The sequence below is a fragment of the Betta splendens genome, chromosome 7 (assembly GCF_900634795.4).
Source record: "Betta splendens chromosome 7, fBetSpl5.4, whole genome shotgun sequence".
Lineage (NCBI taxonomy): Eukaryota > Metazoa > Chordata > Actinopteri > Anabantiformes > Osphronemidae > Betta > Betta splendens.
Window position 1 is genome coordinate 15,641,647 of NC_040887.2, and position 12,972 is coordinate 15,654,618.

The 12,972-nt window shown below is 46.4% G+C and overlaps 3 non-coding genes across 3 annotated transcripts; all 3 read left to right on the forward strand.

Annotated features, from left to right (window-relative positions):
• Positions 1-720: 720 nt before the first annotated feature.
• trnai-aau (transfer RNA isoleucine (anticodon AAU)) lies at positions 721-794 on the forward strand. The gene has a single exon. It is a non-coding gene; the product is annotated as a tRNA-Ile (tRNA).
• Positions 795-1,397: 603 nt separating this feature from the next.
• On the forward strand, positions 1,398-1,471 carry trnai-aau (transfer RNA isoleucine (anticodon AAU)). Its single transcript has one exon. It is a non-coding gene; the product is annotated as a tRNA-Ile (tRNA).
• Positions 1,472-2,727: 1,256 nt separating this feature from the next.
• On the forward strand, positions 2,728-2,801 carry trnai-aau (transfer RNA isoleucine (anticodon AAU)). Its single transcript has one exon. It is a non-coding gene; the product is annotated as a tRNA-Ile (tRNA).
• Positions 2,802-12,972: the final 10,171 nt, after the last annotated feature.

A 12,972-nucleotide genomic window follows, 5' to 3' on the forward strand; every position in this document is an offset into this window, starting at 1 on the left:
GCCTTTTTATGCATTTAGACACTATATATTTATTGTAAAAACAACAACTGTACATGGAAATGTGGCCGGTTAGCTCAGCTGGTTAGAGCGTGGTGCTTATAAACCCCCATACTGGCCATCTACTACTGCAAGCACATATTTCTTTTGCCAGCAATTATGAGATCTGTTGTTCGTCAGTGCTCAGGGTGTAAGATAGGTGATGCTGATGGCATTTCTTGATTATAGATCAGCTGGAATCAGGCAGAAAGTGTATCACAACAGCTATAGGTAATATATATGCTTAAATCTGATGTTGCGAGGCTGAAATTGTTGAAAGGCGTCTCATTTAAGCTTGAGACACTATATATTGATTGTAAAAACAACAACTGTACATGGAAATGTGGCCGAAAAAGCTTGTCCAACAATTGAGTCATAATAATGGCAACACCCTGATAGTGAATGATACTTAGATAAATAGCCATGGCTGAACACAGTAGCTTCATGGAAGAGGGACAAAAACCTATTAAGTTCACTGGGACTGCTAACCACAAAGGACTTGAACACTCAATCTCCTGATCCGAAGTCAGATGCCTTATTCATTTGGCCACGTGGTGAGCAAAAAGCACCCTTCTCGGTGAAGTGGGGGACAAGATCTCTCATGGTACTCTTGACAGAAAAGCCTTTTCATGCATTTAGACAGTATATATTGTTTGTGAAAACAACAAATTTACATGTAAATGTGGCCGGTTAGCTCAGCTGGTTAGAGCGTGGTGCTAATAACGCCAAGGCCATGGGTTCAACCCCCATACTGGCCATCTACTATTGCAATCATATATTACTTTTGCCAGCAATTATGAAATCTGTTGTTCGTCAGTGCTCGGGGTGTAAGATAGGTCTGCTTTAGATCATTAGAATAAAGACATATGCTGATGGTATTTCTTGATTATAGATCAGCTGGAATCAGGCAGAAAGTGTATCACAACAGCTATAGGTAATATATATGCTTAAATCTAAGTTGCGAGGCTGAAATTGTTAAAAGGCGTTTCATTTAAGCTTGAGAAACGGTTTTGAAAAGAATCCCCTACAAAAAGCTTGTCCAACAATTGAGTCATAATAATGGCAACACCCTGATAGTGAATGATACTTAGATAAATAGCCATGGCTGAACACAGTAACTTCAAAGAGGAGGAACAAAACTCTGTCAGGTTCACTAAGACTGGTAACCACGAAGGGACTTAACCCTCAATCTTCTGATCCGAAGTCAGACGCCTTATCCATTAGGCCACGTGGTCACAAAAAGCATGCTTTTCGATGAAGTGGGGGACAAGATCTCTCATGGTACTCTTGACAGAAAAGCCTTTTTATGCATTTAGACACTATATATTGATTGTAAAAACAACAACTGTACATGGAAATGTGGCCGGTTAGCTCAGCTGGTTAGAGCGTGGTGCTAATAACGCCAAGGCCATGGGTTCAACCCCCATACTGGCCATCTACTATTGCAATCATATATTACTTTTGCCAGCAATTATGAAATCTGTTGTTCGTCAGTGCTCGGGGTGTAAGATAGGTCTGCTTTAGATCATTAGAATAAAGACATATGCTGATGGCATTTCTTGATTATAGATCAGCTGGAATCAGGCAGAAAGTGTATCACAACAGCTATAGGTAATATATATGCTTAAATCTGATGTTGCGAGGCTGAAATTGTTAAAAGGCGTCTCATTTAAGCTTGAGAAACGGTTTTGAAAAGAATCCCCTACAAAAAGCTTGTCCAACAATTGAGTCATAATAATGGCAACACCCTGATAGTGAATGATACTTAGATAAATAGCCATGGCTGAACACAGTAGCTTCATGGAAGAGGAACAAAAACCTGTTAAGTACACTGGGACTGCTAACCACAAAGGACTTGAACCCTCAATCTCCTGATACGAAGTCAGACGCCTTATCCATTAGGCCACGTGGTCACAAAAAGCATGCTTTTCGATGAAGTGGGGGACTAGATCTCTCATGGTACTCTTGACAGAAAAGCCTTTTTATGCATTTAGACACTATATATTGATTGTAAAAACAACAACTGTACATGGAAATGTGGCCGGTTAGCTCAGCTGGTTAGAGCGTGGTGCTTATAAACCCCCATACTGGCCATCTAATACTGCAAGCACATATTTCTTTTGCCAGCAATTATGAGATCTGTTGTTCGTCAGTGCTCAGGGTGTAAGATAGGTGATGCTGATGGCATTTCTTGATTATAGATCAGCTGGAATCAGGCAGAAAAAGTATCACAACAGCTATAGGTAATATATATGCTTAAATCTGATGTTGCGAGGCTGAAATTGTTGAAAGGCGTCTCATTTAAGCTTGAGACACTATATATTGATTGTAAAAACAACAACTGTACATGGAAATGTGGCCGAAAAAGCTTGTCCAACAATTGAGTCATAATAATGGCAACACCCTAGTGAATGATACTTAGATAAATAGCCATGTCTGAACACAGTAGCTTCATGGAAGAGGAACAAAAACCTGTTAAGTACACTGGGACTGCTAACCACAAAGGACTTGAACCCTCAATCTCCTGATACGAAGTCAGACGCCTTATGCATTAGGCCACGTGGTCACAAAAAGCACCCTTCTCGATGAAGTGGGGGACTAGATCTCTCATGGTACTCTTGACAGAAAGCCTTTTTATGCATTTAGACACTATATATTGATTGTAAAAACAACAACTGTACATGGAAATGTGGCCGGTTAGCTCAGCTGGTTAGAGCGTGGTGCTAATAACGCCAAGGCCATGGGTTCAACCCCCATACTGGCCATCTACTATTGCAATCATATATTACTTTTGCCAGCAATTATGAAATCTGTTGTTCGTCAGTGCTCGGGGTGTAAGATAGGTCTGCTTTAGATCATTAGAATAAAGACATATGCTGATGGCATTTCTTGATTATAGATCAGCTGGAATCAGGCAGAAAGTGTATCACAACAGCTATAGGTAATATATATGCTTAAATCTGATGTTGCGAGGCTGAAATTGTTAAAAGGCGTCTCATTTAAGCTTGAGAAACGGTTTTGAAAAGAATCCCCTACAAAAAGCTTGTCCAACAATTGAGTCATAATAATGGCAACACCCTGATAGTGAATGATACTTAGATAAATAGCCATGGCTGAACACAGTAGCTTCATGGAAGAGGAACAAAAACCTGTTAAGTACACTGGGACTGCTAACCACAAAGGACTTGAACCCTCAATCTCCTGATACGAAGTCAGACGCCTTATCCATTAGGCCACGTGGTCACAAAAAGCATGCTTTTCGATGAAGTGGGGGACTAGATCTCTCATGGTACTCTTGACAGAAAAGCCTTTTTATGCATTTAGACACTATATATTGATTGTAAAAACAACAACTGTACATGGAAATGTGGCCGGTTAGCTCAGCTGGTTAGAGCGTGGTGCTTATAAACCCCCATACTGGCCATCTACTACTGCAAGCACATATTTCTTTTGCCAGCAATTATGAGATCTGTTGTTCGTCAGTGCTCAGGGTGTAAGATAGGTGATGCTGATGGCATTTCTTGATTATAGATCAGCTGGAATCAGGCAGAAAAAGTATCACAACAGCTATAGGTAATATATATGCTTAAATCTGATGTTGCGAGGCTGAAATTGTTGAAAGGCGTCTCATTTAAGCTTGAGACACTATATATTGATTGTAAAAACAACAACTGTACATGGAAATGTGGCCGAAAAAGCTTGTCCAACAATTGAGTCATAATAATGGCAACACCCTAGTGAATGATACTTAGATAAATAGCCATGGCTGAACACAGTAGCTTCATGGAAGAGGAACAAAAACCTGTTAGGTTCACTGGGACTGCTAACCACAAAGGACTTGAACACTCAATCTCCTGATCTGAAGGCAGATGCCTTATCCATTTGGCCACGTGGTCAGAAAAAGCATGCTTTTCGATGAAGTGGGGGACTAGATCTCTCATGGTACTCTTGACAGAAAGCCTTTTTATGCATTTAGACACTATATATTGTTTGTAAAGCTTGTCCAACAATTGAGTCATAATAATGTCTTGTTTCAAGAAGAAACAAGACTGAGGAAAGGTGATGAAAGCAATGTCAAAACTCTGAAAAGGTTTCAGGTCCTCCCTTTTCCTCTGTCTTTTTTTCTTCCTGCTATAGTTATTTTCTCAGAACACAAGATTCAGCAAACAACTGCTGTCAGCAAACAAAGCAAACAAATTACACGTCAGTCCTCATTGTAACAGAGGTGATGGATGATGATGTGCCCTGAAAACATTGTAAGAAATATTCTCTCTTATTCAAAGTGCTCCTCTTAGAAACTGCATTTAAGTTCTCCACACTCAAAATCAGCTGCAAACTATTTATCGTATTTTACAGATTCAACTTTATACGAACTTCATTATCCAGAAATTAACGTCTTGTCACAGAGCACTCAAATTAATACAATTCATTTTTTCTTCATCTTTCCTCTTTCTTTCCAATGTGGGAAAGCGTATTGTGTCATGAATGTGTTTAAAGTTTGGCCAGTATACAGATAATTAGCTTCTACTAAGTTTGAAAAATCCAATTAAGTGGATATATAACCCCAAGTTGATGTGTCTCTTTTTAAGCAGCCATAGTTTTAAAAAACATTATGACATGTGTGGTCAAAAGTGGTCACTAGAGAGATTTCAAGAATCTCATTCTCATTCATTCACATTTCATTCGTCCTACTGATGGAGGGACTGGGACTGGAGAAGTAGTTTCAACAAACCATCCCCCCTAAGAGTCCACTTTCAGTGCACTCTAGTTCCACACACTCATGTTCAAGCTGGGTTGCAGGGTTCTGGGGTGCTGACCCCTGCTTATCCAAGGTTGGGGTGGGTGGGGCTTGGGAGGTCCCTGCCTGGACTGAGCAGAAGGCCAGAAACCTACCCTCCTCATGACTGAGAACAAGCGAATGCTGTGGGTGCGAGAATGTATCTGAGAGTGCATGGGTACACGTATGATTGAGTAGTTGTTTATGAGGGAGTTTATGGTAGTGTGTGTTAATGTGGCTTGAGTCTGTATGCGCGTGATGCAGTTTGTGTGTGGGGGTACATGGACCCGCTGCCTGGGAGGTCTCTTTTCTGTCGACCCTCACTAATTTCAGGCTTCATTTTGCGGGCCCAGGGCATATAGTTGAGCCAATGGAGTATGCCTCGCTCCTGTAGGGGTGGCGGACTGAGGGTGGTCCCCACTCTGGGTGTAGGGGCATCTCCTGGTGCGTTCCTTACAAACCGTGGGTCTTCAGGCTCCACTTTCTCAGGCGACCCTCTGACTGGGGGGAGTGTTTGGCCGTGGTTCTCCTGGGGTGGACAGCATCGACCCACAGTGGTCCACTCTGACCTCGGGTGCTGTCTCTGTGGCTGCTATGGCTCTGCCTGGGGGGTTCTGTGTGGGCAGCTTGGGTCACAACACTTCAGGAACTGAAGGTGTGTGGGCTCCCTGGCTGCCGGGTTTCTTCCCTCTTCCTCCTACCAGACTGGTCCTTATCACTATCAATGTCAATAATGTGTGATTATGGTAGTTGTGATGTTGTATGTCATGGCTGTTATTAAGTATTAAGTGAGATTATGTATAATAATGAATATGTGTATGTTCATGATATATTTATATGTATGTTTGTATGTGTGGTGCACATACCTTGACACTATGATTAGCAATTATATTAATTTCACAGGTAAACCACAGTACAGCAGCTGTTTAGTTATGAATGTTTTAGCCTAAGGTACATCCTTATTTATGTACTTGTGCCTCTTGTTTGCTTAACTGATTTGTTTGGTTTCAGCAGCTGGTTGCAGTTGAATTTGTGAAGAGTTCATGTGTGCTCATAATGTCTTCTGTATTGTTTTGTAAGCTGCACCATAAGGGAGAAGAGTTTATGCGTAACTGACGCTCAATTGACAGTGATGCAAGTTAAAACTCAACCTGTCCACCAGCACAGCGACATTACACATATGAAAAAACGTCTAATTACAGTAATGTACACCCAGAGATTGACCTCACATGTGCTTTAGAATGACACTTGCATCCAAAGACCACTTTCACTGTTAGGCTATGTTTGAATTAAACATCTGTTTGTCGCCTCTGAAGTGTCTCAATTACCACTGATGCTATTAGAGACTAAGTGAGCTGGCACTGTGTAGGTTGTGGGGCATTTTTTTAAGTGGAGCTTTGTCATCAAGTTTCAGGGTTAATGTGAAGTGTGCGCTTATCCACTGACCACTCAATAGCTTTAACAGTGCATGAAATCTCTTTTGTTAGTAAACCCTGTGCTTTAGGCCATATCTGAAATTGATCACTGTTCCCTCTTCCTTTCTCTCATCGGGGCTTTGGTGGAAGGACTATCGACAGACATTCCTCTTGAGGACAAATAGGAGAGGGACTGATAGAGGCTGCTGGGAGGAATTAATAAAGACAGGGCGGAGTGGGAACACTGCTGACAACACAAGTGTCTCTATGCTTGTATCCCCTAATCTATCTATCTGTCTATCCATCTATTTATATCTTCTTTATTTGGGCAAATAAAGGAGTGTAAAGATGTCACTTTGTGCTCTAGATTAATGGGACTCCACTTTTGTAGTGTGTTTCTTTCAGAAAGTTTGAACAGATAAATTGTTTGGCAGATGCTGAGACAAATAATGTTTTAATTTCTTCCACAAGCATAGAGTATCTGAAAAGTAAAACACAGGCATGGTTGAAAGGTTGAAAACATCTAAATCATCTAAAGCAGCAGTGCTAACAACTACACCACCATGTCACGAACCCACACATGGCATTAATTTAGTTTCCTATATATTAACCAAGATTACCAAGATATTTCGAGAAAGATTTTGGTTGGACTCTTATCGAGATGTGCATAGTTACAGCTGTTGACATACATTATGAAGGATTTGGCCTTCGAGAAGACCAAAGGGTCCACCCATCGTTTCAACTTTCTGCTCCCACTTCATCTACTGTATTGGACCAGCACATGCTTAAATCTGGATAGCCTTTTCCAATTTTCTGTGCACAACCAAGAGAGCATATAAATACTTTAAATTTATTCACTTCACTTCTTAGTTAGGAGTAAACAAGTTCACAAAGAACTGTCTGTTTGCAATATGGCAGAGCAGATGTCATACCTCCACTTACTTAAACTCTTCAACTGGAAATGAAGAAGTAATAGTTAACAAAATAGTTAAGTTAATAAGAGCTAAAATGACAAAGGAAAGTTGTATACTTGCAGCACCCAGTGCAGCCCGACATTAATAGATCCTTTTGGGACATCTGCAAAGCTGAACTTTTTTTTCAAGGGAATAACTGTCAGAACGTCAAAGGCGGCGGACCCACATGCACGGCACAGACAGACTGAGATATGATAAATGAGATTTTATTCCAGGTTACAGGGTCCAGGTCAGGCAGGGTCATACACGGGAAGTCAATACAAGATCAGGCGGGCTCGGTGGCAGAGACAGGCAAGGTTCATACACAAGAGGCTGGTTTACAATACCGTTCCGTCAGGCGTAAATCGTGGTCAGGCAGGCAAGGTCGGTATCAGGCAAGATCAGAAACTCAAGGCAGACAAGGATTAGGCAGACGATGATCACGGTGGTCAGAAACAAGGTTCGGTTCACAAGGCTAGGCAAAATACAAAGACGCTGGAAAGTGGTGGAATGCACGCAACATGAGCTAACAATCTGGCGAAGGTACTGGGGTGAGAGGTGGTGCTTAAGTACAAAGTGAACCAAAAACAACCCGCATGGAACACCAACAGGGCGGGCGGAGGGCGGACTGGGGGAGGGCACAATGGGAACCCCCATCAAAACAAAACTCACGCCCGAAAACGACAGACCAGAAGACCCACCAGAAAAACAAAACAAAAACAACCATGAGTCTCATAATCACGAAAAACAACATGAATGTCCACGAGATAAGTTCAGGGTGCATGAATAACAGAAACGTCTCGCAGCTCCTTAGGGAGGGTGGAGACGTGGCGGGATCCTGCTCAGTCGCAGCTGAGGCAGAGTGGCACACTCAGTGCCCTTGAGCTGGGCCAGCATCCACGGGGACCACCCTGAACGGCGATGTCCTCCAGGCGGACGATGATCCTGGAGGCTGAGGAGTCGAGGCGGAAGACGCCACAGGAGGCAGCGCCACGCAAGCAGCCGGAGGTGCCAAGGGCGAGGCCACCAGACCGGACGACGACTCCAGGATGGGCATGACGCTGGAGACGGGACCAGACGGGGAACCGGGGTGGACGCAGCTGACGCCGGGCCACCAGGAACCGATGCTGAAGCAGAGACGGACGTGGCCGAAGCCGGGCCACCAGGAACCGATGCTGGAGCAGAGACGAACGTGGCCGGAGCCGGGCCACCAGGAACCGATGCTGGAGCGACCCTCTCCTGGAGGTTGGCAGGAACCGATGCTGGAGCGACCCCCTCCTGGAGGTCGTCAGGAACTGATGCTGGAGCGACCCCCCTCCTGGAGGTCGGCAGGAACCGATGCTGGAGCGACCCCCTCCTGGAGGTCGGCAGGAACCGATGCTGGGGCGACCCCCTCCTGGAGGTCGGTAGGAACTGATGCTGGGGCGACCCCTTCTGGAGGTCGGCAGGAACCGATACTAGAACGACGTCCTCCGTAGGGCCGACAGAAACAGGAACTAGAACGGCGTCCTCCGTGGAGCCGACAGGAACAGGAACTAGAACGGCGTCCTCCGTGAAGCCGACAGGAACCGGAACTAGAACGGCATCCTCCGTGGAGCCGACAGGAACAGGAACTAGAACGGCGCCCCCGTGGAGCCGACAGGAACAGGAACTAGAACGGCGTCCTCCGTGGAGCCGACAGGAACCAGAACTAGAACGGCATCCTCCGTGGAGCTGACAGGAACAGGAATTAGAACGGCGCCCTCCGTGGAGCCGACAGGAACAGGAACTAGAGCGGCGTCCTCGCAGGAGCCGACAGGAACAGGAACTAGAGCGGCGTCCTCGCGGGAGCCGACAGGAACAGGAACTAGAACGACGTCCTCGCAGGGGCCAACAGGAAAAGGAACTAGAACGGCATCCTCGCAGGGGCCGACAGGAACAGGAACTAAAACGGCATCCTTGCAGGGGCAGACAGGAACAGGAACTAGAACGGCGTCCTCACAGGCGCCGACAGGAACAGGAACTATGGCTGGAACGACCGAGTTGGGCCCGACGAGGGCCAGACTGATCTCTCCTGGACCAGCGGTGGGCAACACGACCGCCTCCCCAGGACCGACAGGGACAGGGACGGTCACTGCTACCAGGTCGGCAGGGCTGCTTGCGGTCTCCTCTCTGGAGCCGGCAGGGCTGCTTGCGGTCTCCTCTCTGGAGCCGGCAGGGCTGATTACGAACTTCGAGCTTGACAGGACGGGCGCTGAACCCGACTGGGCTAGAGCCGGGCTCGACTGGCGCGTTGTGCCATCTGCATGGGGCAAGACTGGAGCGTGAGCGTGACGTGATTTGACTGGAGCCTGAACGAAGCACGACTGAACTGGGGCTGGAGCCTGAACGGAGCACGATTGAACTGGGACTGGAGCCTGAACGGAGCATGACTGAACTGGGGCTGGAGCCTGAACGGAGCACGACTGAACTGGGGCTGGAGCCTGAAAGGAGCACGACTGAACTGGGGCTGGAGCCTGAACGGGGCACGGCTGAACTGGGGCCTGAGCAGGGCACGGCTGAACTGGAGCTGGAGCCTGAACGGAGCACGGCTGAACTGGAGCTGGAGCCTGAACGGGGCACGGCTGAACTGGGGCCTGAGCAAGGCACGGCTGAACTGGGGCATGAGCAAGGCACGGCTGAACTGGGGCCTTAGCAAGGCACGGCTGATCTGGGGCCTGAGCAAGGCACGGCTGAGCTGGGGCCTGAGCAAGGAACGACTGGACTGGAGACTGTGCGGGACACGACTGGACTGGAACCTGAGCGGGACACGACTGGACTGGAACCTGAGCAGAACACGACTGGACTGGAACCTGAGCAGAACACAACTGGACTGGAACCTGAGCAGAACACGACTGGAATGGAACCGGGGCAGGGGACGGGGGACCGCACGAGTGCAGGAAGTCCTCCCAGCGGAGTAAACATGGAGCTGGGCAGGCTGGTGCAACAGCGACGGTCAGACAGGGCTGGGAAAAGGAAACTGAAACCGGGACCACGGGCTGATCTAGAGGGAACGGAGGAACAGCTGCACCCGGGACCATCGGTGGTGCGACCGGGGCTGGTGTAATCTGAGAGGGTGGCGTGGGGGCAGGTGTGGCGCGGAGCGCGCGCTCTAACTCATCGAGTCGCGCACACATCCGCTCATAGAGGCGGCGGACATCGGGTCGTTCTAGCAGGCTGTCCTCGTCCTCCAACGTATACACCACCACTTCCACGGCGCCTCGTTGGGCTTCCGGGTTGGGTGCCCTTTGGTAATCCTCTGCAAGAATCTCGAGATAATTACGGAGATCGCTGGGTAAGTCTGCGCATGTAAAAATCATGACTCTCGGCAGAAACCCTCCTCCAAACACAACAAAGCGAGACAGAAAACCAGAACTGGGAATTTACGCTGAAACCGGCTGGGTCCAATTCTGGCCAGATTGTTCTGTCAGAACGTCAAAGTCGGCGGACCCACATGCACGGCACAGACAGACTGAGATATGACAAATGAGAGTTTATTCCAGGTTACAGGGTCCAGGTCAGGCAGGGTCATACACGGGAAGTCAATACAAGATCAGGCGGGCTCCGTGGCAGAGACAGGCAAGGTTCATACACAAGAGGCTGATTTACAATACCGTTCCGTCAGGCGTAAATCGTGGTCAGGCAGGCAAGGTCGGTATCAGGCAAGATCAGAAACTCAAGGTAGTCAAGGATTAGGCAGACGATGATCACGGTGGTCAGAAACAAGGTTCGGTTCACAAGGCTAGGCAAAATACAAAGACGCTGGAAAGTGGTGGAATGCACGCAACATGAGCTAACAATCTGGCAAAGGTACTGGGGTGAGAGGTGGTGCTTAAGTACAAGGTGAACTGATTACTGATGACGTGCAGGTGTGTATAATGTAATGGCAGGGAACAGCTGTGGAGTGATTATGGCAGGAAGTCCTTCAAAATAAAACCAGAGATCAGAACCAAACACGACCTACAGGAACTGAACCAGACACTACCGAATGTAAGGAACTCAAAATAAAACAAGGAAAAGGACCAGAGACTGTGACAATAACACTCCCATCAAGTCAGAAATTACTTATAGAGTATCGTAGATGCAATTCTGACCAGTTTGACTTGACTGACCACTGTATTCAGCAAAACTCAAAACCATAAAAAATGTATTCATTCTCCCTTTACTTAAATTTTATAACTTATTATTATAAGTTATTATTGGTATTAGTGCATTATTATACATTAGTGTTTTCAGTTCACGTCTTACTTGTTTGCTAGACAAGGGATAAATAAAGTTGTGGTGCCATGTGGTGCATGCTCCTGAGATGCGTGTGCGCACTCTCTTAGAAAAACATCAGTAATCTGTGAGCTATGAGTGAGTGGCAGCTGATGGCGCTGCATCAAACTTTTAAAGGCCTGTCTGTCACCAAGGCAATGCTGCGTGTATGTTTCTTTCCTCTCATCTCCAATCGGCCGCATTTCTGACTATGATCAGTCAGCATCAGTGTCTTTAGCCCGAGCCATGCCTCCCCCTTAGCAAATCCCTACGTTGTTCCCCTGTACCGCAGCATCTTCTGATCAGCACCAGCCTTAGAGCAGGCGGCTGTATGTGGGGGAGCAGCTGCATGGCTCTCTGACACATGACAAGTGCTTCAGCTCTGATCCGTTTTCTGTAAAGAATCATTACTGCAAAAAATGCAGCTGTGTCGCTCAGGTTCATAGCTCAATTGTTACAATCCGTCTCCCTCACTGGATTCTTCCTCAAAGCCTGAGGAGAGAGAGATGTCTCCTCCCTCACACCTTCCATTACCATTTTATTTATTTCATTCTCTAATGAGCTGACCTTAACAAGTGCTGACAGCACGTCTGGCATCTGGGCTTGCTCGTCACTGTCACTCGGACGACCTCCTCCCAAGTGACAAATTCATGTCTAAATGGGGATGTGAGAGGCTGCTGGGCTATGTTTAACTAGCAGGGCACCTACAGAGACAGCCTTATCAGAGAGCTTGGCTTCACATTTTCAGTACCGCCTCTCAATTGTTCTTTTCTTCCTCATGCTTGATTGTGGAAAGATTTGGGCTATGAGATGAAAGCCTTGTTGTCAAGCTGTCGGCTTCTCTGTCTAACACACACTTGGAAGTTGAGTAGATGCCATGGGAGGGGGCTTCTGTGATGTTACAGACAATTGCACTGTTTCAGGTCCTCGTGCCATCTATCCTGCTGCTTATAAAGACAGGTGACCTGCCTCTGCTTTTGCTGAGAGACGTGGGATTTGATGTGCATTAGGAGTCTGCCTCCTACACAGACACATCGAAGTTTCTATAAAAGTGATTATCTTAAAAAGCCTGTACACACTTGAGTCTCCCGTTCTCAGCCTCCTAACTGTGCGCTGATACACGGATGGTTTGACAGCGGACTTGTGATAGACTGTATCTGTCAGCATTACCTTACAGCACAAGAATAATAATAAGGCTTCATGGTAGAATTAGACTGATAAAACCATTAATTCTGTAAACACAAACTGCACTGAACTTTCAAATCCCCAACAAACTACGATGGCAAATACTAATGAACAATTTATCTCAATGAATTCATTTGTTTCTCATTTGTCAACACAGCAGTCCGTGTTTGGCTTTTGCATGTACATTGTGAGAGACTCTCTCCTAAGTACTTACAGAAACTAGCCACATTTTTTCTCTCTGCTTTTATCAGCATTCTCTTTAGTAAATTCTGAGTGCTTAGGCCCTGAATGAGTAACAAGGACAAGTCAGTTTTCAGACTTGCCTAGAATT